At 48.3% G+C, this 14339-nt stretch overlaps 1 pseudogene; it reads left to right on the top strand.

Annotated features, from left to right (window-relative positions):
* LOC139825978 (dynein axonemal heavy chain 9-like) overlaps window positions 1–14339 on the top strand; it is a 117652-nt pseudogene that overhangs the window by 6615 nt on the left and 96698 nt on the right.

Consider the following 14339-nt stretch of genomic DNA (forward strand, 5'->3'; position numbering starts at 1 on the left):
CCTTTTTAAAGACTGGAGTGACATTTGCTTTCCTCCAATCCTCGGGCACCTCTCCCGTTTCCCAAGACTTGGCAAAAATGATGGAGAGCGGTCCAGCAATGACTTCAGCCAGCTCCCTCAGCACCCGCGGATGCATCCCATCTGGACCCATGGATTTATGGACGTCCAGACTATTTAATTGTTCCTTAACCCAGTCCTCATCGACTAAAGCAAACTCCTCCATTAACCTGGCTTCATCCGGGGTCTCAGGGGTACAGGGTTCCCCAGGACAGCCTCCAGCGGAGTAGACAGAGACAAAGGCGGCATTCAGCAATTCTGCCTTCTCTGTGTCTTCTGCCACCAGGGCACCCACCTCATTCATCAGTGGGCCTACATTGCCTCTGGTATTAGTTTTATCTGCTATGTATTTGAAAAAGTTCTTCTTGCTGTCCTTGACCCCTCTCGCCAGCTGTAATTCTAAGGAGGCCTTGGCTACCCCAGCTGCCTTCCTGCATCCTCTAACAGCAGCCTTATATTCCTCCTCAAGTTGCGCCAGGGGAGGCTGAGGTTGGATATTAGGAAACATTTCTTCCCAGAAGGGGTTGTGAAGCATTGGAACAGGCTGCCCAGGGCAGTGGTGGAGTCACCATTCCTGGAGGGGTTGAACAGTCACAGAGATGACATTCTCAGGGACACGGGGCAGTGCCAGGGGTTAGGTTATGGTTGGACTCGATCTTGAGGGTCTCTTCCAACCAACTGATTCTGTGATTCTGTGTCTCGGTTGCTGTAGGTGTGATGACCTGGAATGCATTTACAACCAGCTGACAACGAGGAAGGTCAGGAACATGATGGAGCTGCTGGAGAGAGTTGAGAGCAGCTACATCCCAGCCTTCAAAACCATGCTAATGGATGTTGAGGCAGGTGAGATGCTGGGGCAACTTTACCACAGTGCTGGCTTCTGGCCTTTCTTCATGGCCTGGTGTGACTGATTTCAAGCCAAATCTTTCTAGTTTGTGAATTGAGACTGGGCTGCTTGTGCTTGAGTCTAGGCTTTTGTTTCCAGGCTGGGACAAGCTCCATCGCTGGTCTGTTGAGCCAGACTCTTGCCAAAGTTCAGGGTGAATGGGTTTGGGAATTTATTCTGCTGTAATAAAGTGTTTGCATTACTCTAACAGGACTCACCTCAACTTCCACCAGCTCCTCTGGTGTTATTATGCAGGAACGGGAGTTCAGACTAAGAGGACAGATCTTGTACCTAAGACTGCTTTGTTAGAGCGCTGCTTCTCAGGCTTTGGCCACTGCAGCCCGAATTTCCTTGCTTTGCTTTGCTTAGGGGAGTTGAGCGCAGCCCAAGGAAATATTGCAAATCCCTGTCTGTAGTGAAAAACAGTGTAGTCCTGCTGGTCTGTCCCTGCAGACCAACACAGCTGGACATCCATGTCCAACCCAGCTGCTCTCTGGCACAATGAAACCATCTAGACTGTGTTAGCTGTGCACGTGCTGGCAGAAAACACTGTTCTTCACCACTTCACGTGCAAACATTGAATCTCTTAAGGATCTGTGTCACACTCTGCATTGTGCAGTTTAAATGGGCTGGAGAAACACCCCTTATATAAGGAGCCAAGGGTTCATTGTTAAACTAATTAATACTTTAAGGGTTTAATCAAAATACAACAAATATTTGGTTTTAATCCGGCTACAGCGATACTAACCCTAATTGGATAATTTGGACTATAATTGTTAATTTCCATTACAGCGCAGTTCAGATTTGTGTGCACCTGCTTTTAAGTCTCTGCCCCTTTCCCTGGCATTGTACTGGTGTGGCTGCTGTTGGTGGATTTGCTGGGAGGGTGATGCTGATAGTGGGAGTCTCTTCTTCCTTGGTCTTGGGCCTTAGGGGTTATTTTTGCATGCATTCAAGCACTTCTGTCACTTCTTGTTGGTCCACAGGTTTAATTGCACAACGATCTGCTTTTATTAATGCTTGCGCTCTGGGGTAATTCTTCAGGGTAAAACCACACAGCTGTACAGAGCTAAGCTAAAGCTTTCGACGAGTCAGACATCAGTTGCTTTACTGTTGACAGGTTTTCTATTACAGTCAGGACTGGTGGGGCCGTCGTCATCTGCCCACTGGACAAGGAGTTGCTTGAGCCAAAACTGAGCTAAAAAGGGCTCAGGCCAAGGCTGTACAGCCTGTCGTGCTGTACAGCAAGGCCATGGCTCACAGCCATGGCAGCACTGTATTTTTGGTGCTGTTGGGCAAATTCCGTGTGACTTTTTAGCAGTTGTGGACTCAGGCTCTCCACGAAGCCCTGTCCCAGCTCCCTGTCCCCTGCCATCACATCAGCTTATTTCTGTTCTGGTTACTGCCGCAGGTGAGTGATGTTCACGAGTGAGTGACCTGCAGCACACAGGTGGCTGAGGGTGCTCAGTGCTTGTCAGGACAGTTTCTTTTCCCAGGCACTTTTCCATGTGGTGAGGCCAGCACCTAGCTGGGAACCCAGCACACCGCAGCTGGGTGGTTCTTACCGCTTCTCACGTCTCTCAACACAGCTTTGACTGAAGCTCAGGACGTTCACCTGCACCTGACACCCCTCAAGCGCCGCTTGGAAGACGTAGAGAGGGTTGAGTTCAGCGAGGTGAAGCCTTTCCTGCTCCCCCTGCTCCACGTGGTGTGTTTGATCTGGGTCACCTCCAAGCACTACAACATGCCCGTGCGGATAGTGGTGCTGCTCCAGGAGATCTGCAACCTTCTCATTGAGCAGGTCTGTGGCTGTGATGCCTGTGTTTGCAGTCCCCTGTGTCCCCTCTCCCCTTCTTCCTATTGTCCTTCCCTGGAAAAGTGATTCTTTAGGCAACATTTAACTTAATAAACAGGTTCAAATGTGTTCAACACAAGAAGTCCTTGTTTTCCATGATGGCAGAAGTGACCTCTCAGGTGTGATTTTGCTCTTCCAGGCCCTGGTGTACCTGTCTCCAGAAGACCTTCTGAAAGGGGACATGGAGGAGAGCCTGGGCAAGGTGCGAATGGTGCTCGGTATCCTGAACATGTTCAAAGAGGCATTTGAGGAGAGAAGGGAAAAACTGCACATGTATTATGAACCAGGCCAAGAAGTGAGGGAGTGGGACTTCAGCTCCACGATGGTGTTTGCGAGGCTGGACACCTTCCTGAAGAGACTGGAGATGGTGGAGGTGAGACTCTGGTCTTGAAAAACATTGCAAACCGTCAGGAGAACTCTGTAGCCAGGAGATCACTTGCTGGCATCTTTCCTTTCTATAGCTTCACCTGATACCAGGGAATGGGGCCACTCTTTTGCTGTTAGGTCTCCTGTTACAGCGAGTCTAAGACTGTGTTTTACTATGTCCTGCTCAGTGCATATGTAAGCTGGTCAGGTTGATAGGTGTGTTTTTTGCTCTCAGGAGTCCCGTTGGACTCCTTGCTCCTGTTGGGGCAAGAAAAGGAGGATTACTGGAGGTGTGGTTTGCACAGCTGTAAATAAAGCAATGTAATCTCCCAGGTCTCCTGGTGCCATCAGAGACAGATTTAGGTTATGGTTGGACTCAATGATCTTAAGGGTCTCTTGCAACTGAAATGGTTCTATGATTCTATGACACCCTAGAGCTGGGTCCTGCCTGTCTTGGAGAGGCCAGATGGCAGGATCCCCTTGGCTGTGCCACGTGGGCCTGGGGAGGAGCAGGGACACGTTCCTCACCAGGTTGTCCCTTCGCATCCTCATAGTCCATCAAACTGGGGTGCTGTGGCTCAGGGGTGTCCCTGTTTGCCAGATCTGTCACCTGAGGCAGGGACATTGGGGTGTCATCCCTGAGCTCCCAGTGTGGCCAAGGGCTCCTTGAGCCACAGGAGATGTTCTGCAGAGAGCAGGTCTGAGTGTGAATGTGGGAGCTCCCTATGCTCTCCTTACCACATGGCTGTGTCTGGAGACCACAGACATACAGACACCATATGTACCTGTTATACAGACACTGTATATACCTCTTATACAGATACTGTATGTACCTCTTGTACAGACCTTGCATGTACCTGTTATCTCTCACGTGGCTAACCACACACATTCATCTGCTCTCCACACACATCCCAAATGAATTTCTTTGTTGATTGTTGCTGCGTTCTCAGTGTGTAGGGTTGGATGGCCAGTGTACAGGTTGCTGGTGTTTGCAGTTTTACTGCTTTAAATGTGCCATATACTTTTATGTGTTCCTTAATTAACTATGTTGAAAACTGTCATGACTGGTGCCTATTTTAAAAGTATTCATAATGATGGTTTCCAGTAGGGTTTGATGTGAAATAAACCAAATTATGCTGGTCAGTGTAGAGAGGAATATAAATAGACACAGGAATAACTGCAGGTTATCATGAGGACAGTGTTGGTGACAGGTTTACTGGGACCCTGTAAAGGCTCTGGGGCACTGACTGCTGGGATTCCATGGATGCCATGGGCACACTGTGGATATGGGCTGCAGACAAAAGCCAGTGGGGAGGTTTTGAGCTGGGGCACTGTGCGTTTTGACCAGTGTCTGTTTCCTCCTTCCGTGGCTGTCCCACACTCCAGGGACAGTAGAAGCTGCAGTATCTGGAGTCAGAGGGAGAGCCTGCGGAGTGAGCTGTAAAACAATAATTAAAAGCATAGTGCACACCAGCCTGTTAATGAGGAAAACTGCTGCATCCCTCTCCGTCTCAATTTCCCCTCATCACTTCATTTCAAGCAACCTTGCAAGACAAAGCAAGGGACAACTGGTATTTCCACATTATTTTTTTGCCTTACTAGGTATTTGTTCAAGCGGATGTGCTGGTGTGTCGAAGTGAATATGAATGCATATGTGCGTTTGTTTTCGAATTTTCATAAAAGCTGCAGTTACACTGGTGCATGGGTAGCCCATGAGCACGTGAAGAGGGAAGGATCCCTTTCCTTTGGTTCGTTGCACTGTTTCATATTACGTGTCTGTGGTAAAACCTGCTGCCCTGCTCGGGTGGCCCCAGGACAAGTGCAAGCAGAGAGTGGCCACCAGTACATTCCTGTGCACATTTCTCCTGGTCCTCTGAGACAATGGATGTTCAACCAGCCCTTACTTGGCCCTACCTAGGGAGACAGATGAGGTGGGATGGCAGCAGAGCTGCCCAGTGCTGCCACCACCACTGGGGGAGCGGGACATTTTCCCAAGAGGTGACACTGCCAGGCTGCAGAGGATGGGAAGGGAAGGGAAGGACCCGTGTGCCACCTCAGCAGAGAGGGCCAGCGGGGCAGGTGCTGCAGCACCCACTTGGACACGTGGAGGTTTGACTGCGCAGGAGCTTTGGACAGTTTGGGTACCTGTAAATATTAGAAATCTGTCCTTGGTTAATACCTATAAAATTGGGATTCTTAGCTATGCTGGATGACATATAAGAGTCTCATATCCTGCTTTGGATCTGTCCTTTAAATACACTTCAAAGCGATTTTACAGTTGTCATGGTATTTCTAGTGGCTGCAGCAGGTCTCACTGGGCAGGGACGTGTTATGAGCAGCCACTGATGCTCAGGACAGGCAGATCAGGCTCCCCCCTTCCCATCCCTGCCACCCAGCCTGAGCACCAGCGCTGTGCTTGGGAAGGTCCCTCAGCAAGTGCAACTCTGTCGTGACAACTGTTGTCGTCTTCTTTTGTCAACATCATGACCTGTGTCTCCCTCCGTTGACTTTGAAGGATCTCCTGGCAACTTCCTTGGACTTGATGAAGCTGGAGAAAATTGAATTCAGTGGGATTAAAGGGAAGACCCTGGGCCAGCAGGTCCTGGACATGTATGAGGAATTCCAGGAGGCATACAAGGTGTTTTCAGAGCGAACCTATGAGTGTCTTGACCTGACCAACACGGTAGGTGGGACCAGTTTGCGGGAACATCAGGAACATGTGCATGTTTCCAAAGCAGCAGTTTCCTGCTATCTTCTTCCCAGCTCTTTCCTCCTTTCATTATGATCTGATCTGGTACTGGAGGGAACAGGGAGCCGCTGGCCTTTCCTGCAGAGATTTGGGACTTCTTGCACGTCTATATCTAACATATCTTGCTAGATCAGCACCTTAGATCAGTGCAGCTGGGAAACTGGGATTTCCATGAGTTATGCACAAGCTTTTGCTGTACATGGTGCTTGCTGAGGTATAAGAGCTATACCAACACCCACATCTCTTTGCTTTCCTGCTCTTGGTATTTACCATGTTTCCCCAAAAATAAGACCTACCCCAAAAACAAGCTATAGCATGATTTTTCAGGATGCGTGAAATATGAACCCTATTCAAAAAATTAGCCCTAGTTACAGTTCATAAAAAAGTCAATTTAAATAGGGTCCAGGCAGCTATACATGTAAAAAAGTAAGCATCTTTTGCAGCAAAAATTAATATAAGACTCTGTCTTAGTTTTGGAAAAACAAGGTAGTTTGCCTGATGAGGGCCAACTCAGATCATCTCTGGGATGTGTTCGCTCCTGCCTAGATGAACACATGGCATCTGGGGCTCTCAGAATTCAAGGATGCTCTATTTTATTATCAGTAGTGCTTTAATTAAAGGAATATTCCCAGCCCTCTGGGACCTGCCTGGTGTGGGGATGGGTGGCTCGTGCTTTGCTTCCTGCAGCTCCCAGTACATCTCTGCAGGGGGTGGCACGTCCCCAGTGTTTCTTGCTGGAAAGCTGCTTGCTCCATAGCACCCCTCCTTCAGCAGGGCAGGCACAGAGGAGAGGTGACAGTGGCTCTGCAGGAGGTGGCTTGGGTTTGGTGACCCCATGGCCATTTGTGTGACTCTGAGTCATGCTTGTTCTTTCAGTGCTCTAGTTTTGCACCCTCTGCCACTGCTGGAGCCGTTTTTTTTAGCTAAAACATGGCATCTGGATCTGCTGGAGCTCAGCAGTAGCAATAGTAAAAGCTATTTCCTTGCACTTTGTCCTTTGGAAAAGAGACACATGACCTCATTTTTAGTGGTTTTGTCCAAGCTAGAACAGAAGGACTGTCACGGACTGTCAAGTTCAGTCTTTGATTTGGACTCTTTTACGTGTAGGAAAACAAATATAGATGTTACTCTTGAAGTTCAAAGGATTTATTACAATTGAAGCAAGAAAAGCAGTGCAAGAAGATGACGGAAATTACAGAAACCCAGTACTGTTGAGTTTGAAAAGGACCTCTGGAGATCACCCAGTCCACCTTCCCTGCTCAAAGCAGGCTCAGCTAGAGCAGGACTGTGACTGGTCAGGTGAAATATCTCCAAGATTACCTATGTCCAAGTGTGGAGACTCCACAGCCTCTCTGGGCAACCTGTGCGAGTGTTTTGAAACTGCCTCACTCACAACCAGCTCACCATGGAACCACAGGCTTGTTTTGACTTGAAAGTAGGTTGGATTTGGGACTCAGCAGGTGCATCCGTGGGTTTTCTGGATGATGGTGTGGTCTTCAGGCCAAGTGGTGGGGGAGAGGGTGTGGAAATAGTCCATCTTGCCTGTAGGCTGAAGATAGTGCCATGTGGGCTGTGGAAAGGCCTCAGGACCAAAGGGTCCCTCCCAGAGAAAGGGCCAACATCTCAGCCATGGGACAGCACAGAAATGTTCTCAAGCTTCGTGAGGACTTTGCCACGTTGCGATGGCTGAAGATTGGCCAGAGGAGTGGCTTAGTTCACGGTGAATAAGAGAGGGCATCTCTGGATCGAGGAGTTACAGGTACCTTCCTAGTGCCATCTTGCAGCCTCACAGCTTGTGTTTTGCCTTTGTGCAGGACTTTGAGCAGGATGCCTTTGGTTTCCAGCAGAAAGTAGAAGACATGGACCGTCGGCTGGGCACCATTTTCATCCAGGCTTTTGATGACGCCTCCAACTTGGACCACGCCTTCAAGGTTTGTTTATCGCTCCCTTGCTCTTCCCTAAAAGGGAAATCAGGGCACCCGGCTCGGTGAGAATCACGCTGAGGAGACCAGGCAGTGCTGGAGCCACGGGCACATGGGGCTGGTGTTTGCTGGTGGGACAGTGGGACTTGTAGCTTTTGGGCTGCTCTTGGTTTGGGATGCTCAGGCTGGTGGGTCCCTCACAAAGCTTTTGGATGCCAGGAGATATATTTGTGTCTCTCTCTGCAAGTTGGGGGAAATCATGCTTTTTCTAGGATTTCCTGGTGAGAATTGATATTGTTAGTATCAATTTGTTAATATTATTAATACATGGATCTGTTTCAGTTTTGGAAACAGGTTTTCTAGAAACAAAGCTGGTTGATTTATCAATTAATCTATCTTGCAGAAATAATAAATGGTATTTTTTTAAAAAAATCAATATAAGCATTTGTAGAAAAGACTTTAGCAAGTGACAGTGTTTATCTTTGTGAGTTTTTTGAAAAAAATAGAAAATCTTGAAGCATTTGAAGAACAACAGTTGGAATGTGGTCCAACCCCAGAGAAAGTCGGAGAGGCCCCGTAACAAAGGGAGCAAATTTCCTTTTTCCAAAGTGCCCATCGGTGCGGACAGTATTGAAGCCTCTGGGCTGGGGAGGAAGGTCCCAGCTGATCTCTCTGCAGGAGTCGGGGTTGTAAATTTTTCCCCTCTTCTTTTCCTGCGTGTTCACCCCAACAGCTGCTGGACATGTTCGGGAGCCTTTTGGAGCGACCGGTAGTCGCTGCAGATGCTGCTGGCAAATACTCCGTCCTCATCAGCATGTTCAGCAGGGCCCTGGACCACGCCAGGCTGATCTACTCCCGGCACATCCAGGCAGAGCTGAAGCTCGGTAGGTAGAACGTGCTGAGTAAAATGGGTTTTACAGGGAGTTTGATTGAGATTAATTTGGGGGGGAAATGATTTGTTTTTCTAAGGAACCCAAAACTTTACAAATTGCAGATGTTTTCAGCCTCTGTAGCTCCTAGTGGCAATGGAAATGCCTGGGAAAGCTCTGTTCTTAGTATTAAAGCAAATAATTGGTTAGGAGTAAAAATACCCTTTTTCAAATGTGTATGCATGATATGTGACTGGGAATGGAGACACATGCTGAGCTTTTCTCCCAGCGAGGCTGTGACAGGAGGTTTCTCTGCACATTTGTGTGCTGCCTCCAACACCCCATGGGACCTGCAAACCCACTCATGTGCTCCTCAGAATGAATTTATTTTGTTTCCCTTACAATGCTTAAAATGCAAAGTATGCGAGTGGGACTTTGTAACCAAGGGTTTAATCAGCCTTTTCCAAGTTTATTATTCCCCGTGACTGTTGGCACAGGGGGGAATGGGTGGATTTCTATCAGATTATGAGGATTCAAGTGTGTCATTTTGAACAATAACCTATTTACTTGCCTCAGAAAGATCATACTGGAACGAGACAAGTCCTGGACTGGAGAGAATCATGGAGAGAATCATTTGCTGTGAATTTGTGGTTATTGTTCTGTGGCTGTTAGATAAGACGGGCAGAAGTAACTCCTGGTCAGAAATCCCTATGTCAGTGTTTGTGAGGGGCGGGGAATGTGTCCCAGGCAAGGGACACCTCACATCAGCTCAGGTTTGGACATAGTCTGGGCTTCTCGTTCGATCTCAGCTCCTTATTCAAGATCCAGAGGCACTTGCCTTGGTCACAGACCTACATCAGTGTGGCAGATGTTGGATTTAAGGAAGGAAGCTGGGAAATCAGAGCAGTTTTCTGCAAATGAGGTTCTGTTGTTGCATCTTTGGGGTTACAAGTGCAGTGTTCAGTCAAACGCTGTTCCACTGTGCCCTCCCCAGGATCCCCCCTGTGCACAAGAACATGCCGCCGGTGGCTGGAGCGCTGCGCTGGGCGCAGGAGCTGCGAGCGCGAATCCAGGTGCCGTTTGATCACTTCAGGCACATCCCACATCTGTGCGTGTCTGTTCCAGCTAAGTTGCTTTATGACCACCTTGCTATCTTCTCTGTAATCAATCTGATTTTCTTTCTGTGGTGAACATTATCCCATGGTTATAGCTGAAATAATTCTTAGTCAAAGAGGTGTGAAGTGGTTGCACTGGTGCTTTTCAGCTTCCTTGTGATCATTATTTTTTTTAAGAAACTCATTAACTGGATTTGTTTTGAAGCGATTAAGAGGCACAGTGGGCTATTCAGCTTTCAGACATAGTTCCCGGGTTGCAATTGAAAGAGGTATCAGAACCTTTCCTGCTGCAATCCCACTCAGCATGTTCTCCAGGACCTCCTCAGCTGCAAGTCCTGGTTCTGGCATCATCCAAACTGTGAATAGCAGAGAAGTGCTGGGCTGGACTCAGCTGAGATGGATCGATGGAGCTGGGTTTGCATGTTGGGGAGCAGACGAGCATTTTGTTGGGCAGAAGAAAACTTTCTCAGCGTTAAACAAAGGAGCCATCTCCCAAGATCAAGGAAAGAAACCAATGCTGGTATATTTATCACCCAAATGCTTGTTATAACGGATGGTGTCAGGGAAGTATGGCCTCATACTCACAGCTGGCACCACATGAGACAACATTTAAGAGCTCTGTAAGCAAGGCAGTGTTGGACTTGTGACAACTGAGGATGTTCCAGGGACTGCACCTGGTAGCTCACAGGAATGGCTTCACGTGTGCTGGTCAGGATTCTGTGTAAATGGATCCACTTTTTTAATGTACTTGACCAAAATAACTTGACCGTCACTGTACCATGTTTGTAACCTTCTCTCACTGTATCTTGCCATTAAGTGTCTTTAAGTGCACAGTTATTCTGCAGCAGCAAAGACATTGGTGCAATGAAACAAACTCTTGGGCTGTTCCCAGCACAGAGCCCAAGTTATCATGTCTGATTTGAACCTAAATGGCAAATTTTTGTCCACCATGAAGGACCCAGATCTGCATTTCACACTGATTTTCTGTCCTCTGTTTAGAGTAGTTAATAACATGCTCTGCAACGGTGGTGACATGATGCTGTTGAAAGGGAAAAAGGATTAAAAAGGAGAAACAAAAGTGGTTTTGCTGGGATTTACTTGGATTTGCTCAGAGGACTTGTTTACTTGCAGCAGGTTTCTCAGCACTTGCCCAGCGGTGACTGCTCAGGCGCTCCTTTTTTCCAGCTTTTGGTTAAGTTAATTCAAGTTTTGTCAATATGTCCTCCAAAATCAACAACCATCTTGAGGAAAACTTGGATATTGTAGATGAAACAGTGGGGAAAAGACAGCATGATAAGAATTCCTCTGGCCTGCTGTTCCCTGGGCTGTACAGCCCTGGCAGCGTGGCCAGGGCTCTGCCTCCCGCACTCTGGGACACCTTTGCTCTTCGGTTCGAGGGGCATGAATTGGGCACCGCCAAGAGCTTCATCTGCCGGGAGCCACACTCTGCTTCTTTCTGTGCCTCTTTGACCTCAGAAAGTGGTGGCTGGTGAGCAGAGGTTGCCCTGCTCTGTGCAAACACCGGAGCATTGAGTATGTTACGGAGACCAGTGTTCCTCCAGCAGCTCTGGGCCCTTGTTCTTCCCCCAGGACGTGGTTCTCATTTGCCAGTTGCCATGCAAACACCCGCAAAAGGGCGCACTGGGGCTTGGAGAGCTTTTGTGCAGTGAAATGGTTTTGGGCGATATGGTGGGGTTGGAATGTAAGATCCCCAGCCAGGCTCTGCCTGCAAGGTGGTGGGTGGTTTTGGGAAGGGGTAAATAGAGACTGCAGCCTCACAGGGCTAAATGTAACGCTGAGCTTGTCTGTTGTGCCACCAGCTGCTTGGACTCTGCTGAAGGAAGAAGGGTGATAGAGAAGTATGAAGAAATGATCCAGCTGCTCGACAGGTAAGTGGTGGCTCAGGCATGACTGTAACTATATGAAAAAAAGCCAAACCTTATAGAATCATAGAATTGTTTTGGTTGGAAGAGACCCTCATGTCCATCCATTAACACAACCCTGGCACTGCCCCGTGTCCCTGAGAACCTCGTCTCCACGTCTGTCCACCCCTCCAGGGATGATGACTCCACCACTGCCCTCGCAGCCTGTTCCAATGCCCGACAGCCCTTTGGGGAAGAAATGTTTCCTAATATCCAGTCTGAACCTCCCCTGGTGCAACTTGAGGCCATTTCCTTCTCCTTCTCTAAACCATCTTTCAGCACATTTGCAAGCCCAGGGCCTGAGAATGTCTCTTTCTAAGCCAGAAGGAATTTTGTGATGAGAGAGGAGGAGGAATCCTTTGCTACACACCACAGTCTTTCTGTGATATCTTGAAATGAGAAGTTTGCATGGGAGGGACAGGGGCTGTGCAGCCCAGCAGAAATGTTGGAACGAGATTCTTTTGGATGTAGGAGATGCTGTGGTAGAAAACCTGAGCTGACCAGAAGTCTCAATCCACTTGTGCCCATTCACAGTGTACTTACCGTGGCTGTAATGTGTGTATTCCACAAGTGGGAGTGGGATTCGTTGCACCTCACTTAATATCTTAATGTTTGATGCTAAAACTGAACTGATTGCTCTGAGCTTTTGAATGTTTGTCCCCAAATTTGAATCCTCTGCTAAGAATGGTACTTGGGGGATCTTTGTTTTCCTGACTTGATGCTGTCACTGGTTTTCAGGTGTTTGTCTTTGAAGCCAAGATCTTTATGGAGGTGGTGTGGGTGGGTTTTAAATAGTCCTTGATGTTCTTCAGCCCTCAGAAGTGGACTTGGCTTTTATTTGGTTCTATGTCTTGGTGTGCGGGCTTGGCAGCTACGTGGTGGATGTTTTAATTTGTTTGTTTGTTTTTCGGCAGGTATCAGGAGAAGCTCTATGCAGACTGGTCCCAGACAGTCTCTGAAAAATCACAGTACAACCTTACTCAACCGCTTATGCGGCGAGATCCAGAAACCAAACTGATCACAGTTAATTTTGATCCCCAGGTAAGAACTAGCTTTCCTGTCTGCTGGAGGGCACGTCTCCAAGCTGTGCCCCACCGTGCATGGCAAGTCTGGTGGGATCGCTACTAGATCTGTTCTGCTGAGGTCCCTGGAGCATCTGTTATGGGTGACATGAATTAACCATCCCCTTTGTGGGCTCTGTCTCCTGGTAAAATATCAGGATTACAGGTTAAGCAGCGCAGATTGTAATTAAAGCCAGAAAGTCTGTGAGTAGCCAGATGTTAACTGGTGTCAACATCTCCAGAGCAGGTTGGTTTGACGCTGGTGTGGGGAGCGTAGGAGCATCATCCTACAGACGTGGGTTCGTGTTATGTTTACCTGAAATCTGAGCTTCCTGAAAGGGTATAAAAATCCCAGGAAAGGTTTGTTTTGTTACTTCAGTGTTGTGGCTGTTGGATTTCCTTAATTGTGGTGCAGGAGGCTTCCAGTAGGTCTCTGTTCCCTAGGGCTGCCCTCTCCAGCACAGGGAGGCCTGACCATCCCCCTGCCCAAAGCAGAGGCAGGGTCCAAGCCAGCAGAGTGCAGAGGTGGATTCAAAGGTGCTGGGGCCTGATGAGAGCTGGGGCCTCTCAAATGTGAAATGCCATTTGCTGCGGAGGTGCTGAATCTCAGGGGCCTGGGAAAACATCAAACACTTCCCCCTTTCCCGGGGACTTGCTGCTGTTAGAGAAAAGTGTTGAGGTTCCAGAGCTCATTCCAGCTTGGCTCTCAGACAAAGGATTTGTCCAGCTCCTTGGAATCTCCTTGCTAAGGTGGGAAGCAAATGGCCCCAGGGGATGTTTTCCACCCTTCACCCTGGTGCCAGGGTTTGGAGCCTGTGACGTGCTGAGCATGTTCTCAGCTCCAGTCTCTGAGTGCTTCTGCGCTGCTCTCAGCTTTCCGTACTGAGGACTGCCTCATGTCCTCAGGTGCCTGCTTAGCAGCCCCTTCATGCCCTTCAGAGCAGATAGGAGCACCTCATTTTGCCTAAAGGGAGGATGTATTTGCAACCCTTCAACATTAAAGAATCTTCCAGAGCTCACCTTCCATGGAGGAGAGGGAAAGAGGGTAAGACATCCTTGACACCATGGTGGGGATGTCTCAGACATTCCAGTGCATAAAAGGGAGGGGAGTTTGGTTCTATCTCACTTGGCCTCCTGCTCCCTCAATCCCCTGCTTTTCCCTTCCTCCCATCCCATCCTCTTCCATCCACCTCCTCAAACTGCTCCCTTCACCCTTCTGCGCTCCGTCTTTCTTTCCTCTTCTTGTCATTGTGGACATAGTCACTTTAGTATTGTAGGTACTCCTCACCCCTGCCATTGCCCATACAATATACTGAATTTCTGTCACCCAGCCAAAATGTGCAGTTTCAGGAGCATTTTCCCTCTCACAAGCCACTAAACTGAGCAAAGATTTTTTTTTTTTGTCTTAGAAGTGATATATTGCGTTGGAAGACCTTGCTGCTCCGTTTGTTGCAGGGACTCACTTCTACTTGGGTTTATAGTTTAATAACCCACTCAATCCCGTTCCATCACAACTCAAAGATGCTTTTGGTTGTGC

The sequence above is a fragment of the Patagioenas fasciata genome, chromosome 32, assembly GCF_037038585.1.
Source record: "Patagioenas fasciata isolate bPatFas1 chromosome 32, bPatFas1.hap1, whole genome shotgun sequence".
NCBI lineage: Eukaryota > Metazoa > Chordata > Aves > Columbiformes > Columbidae > Patagioenas > Patagioenas fasciata.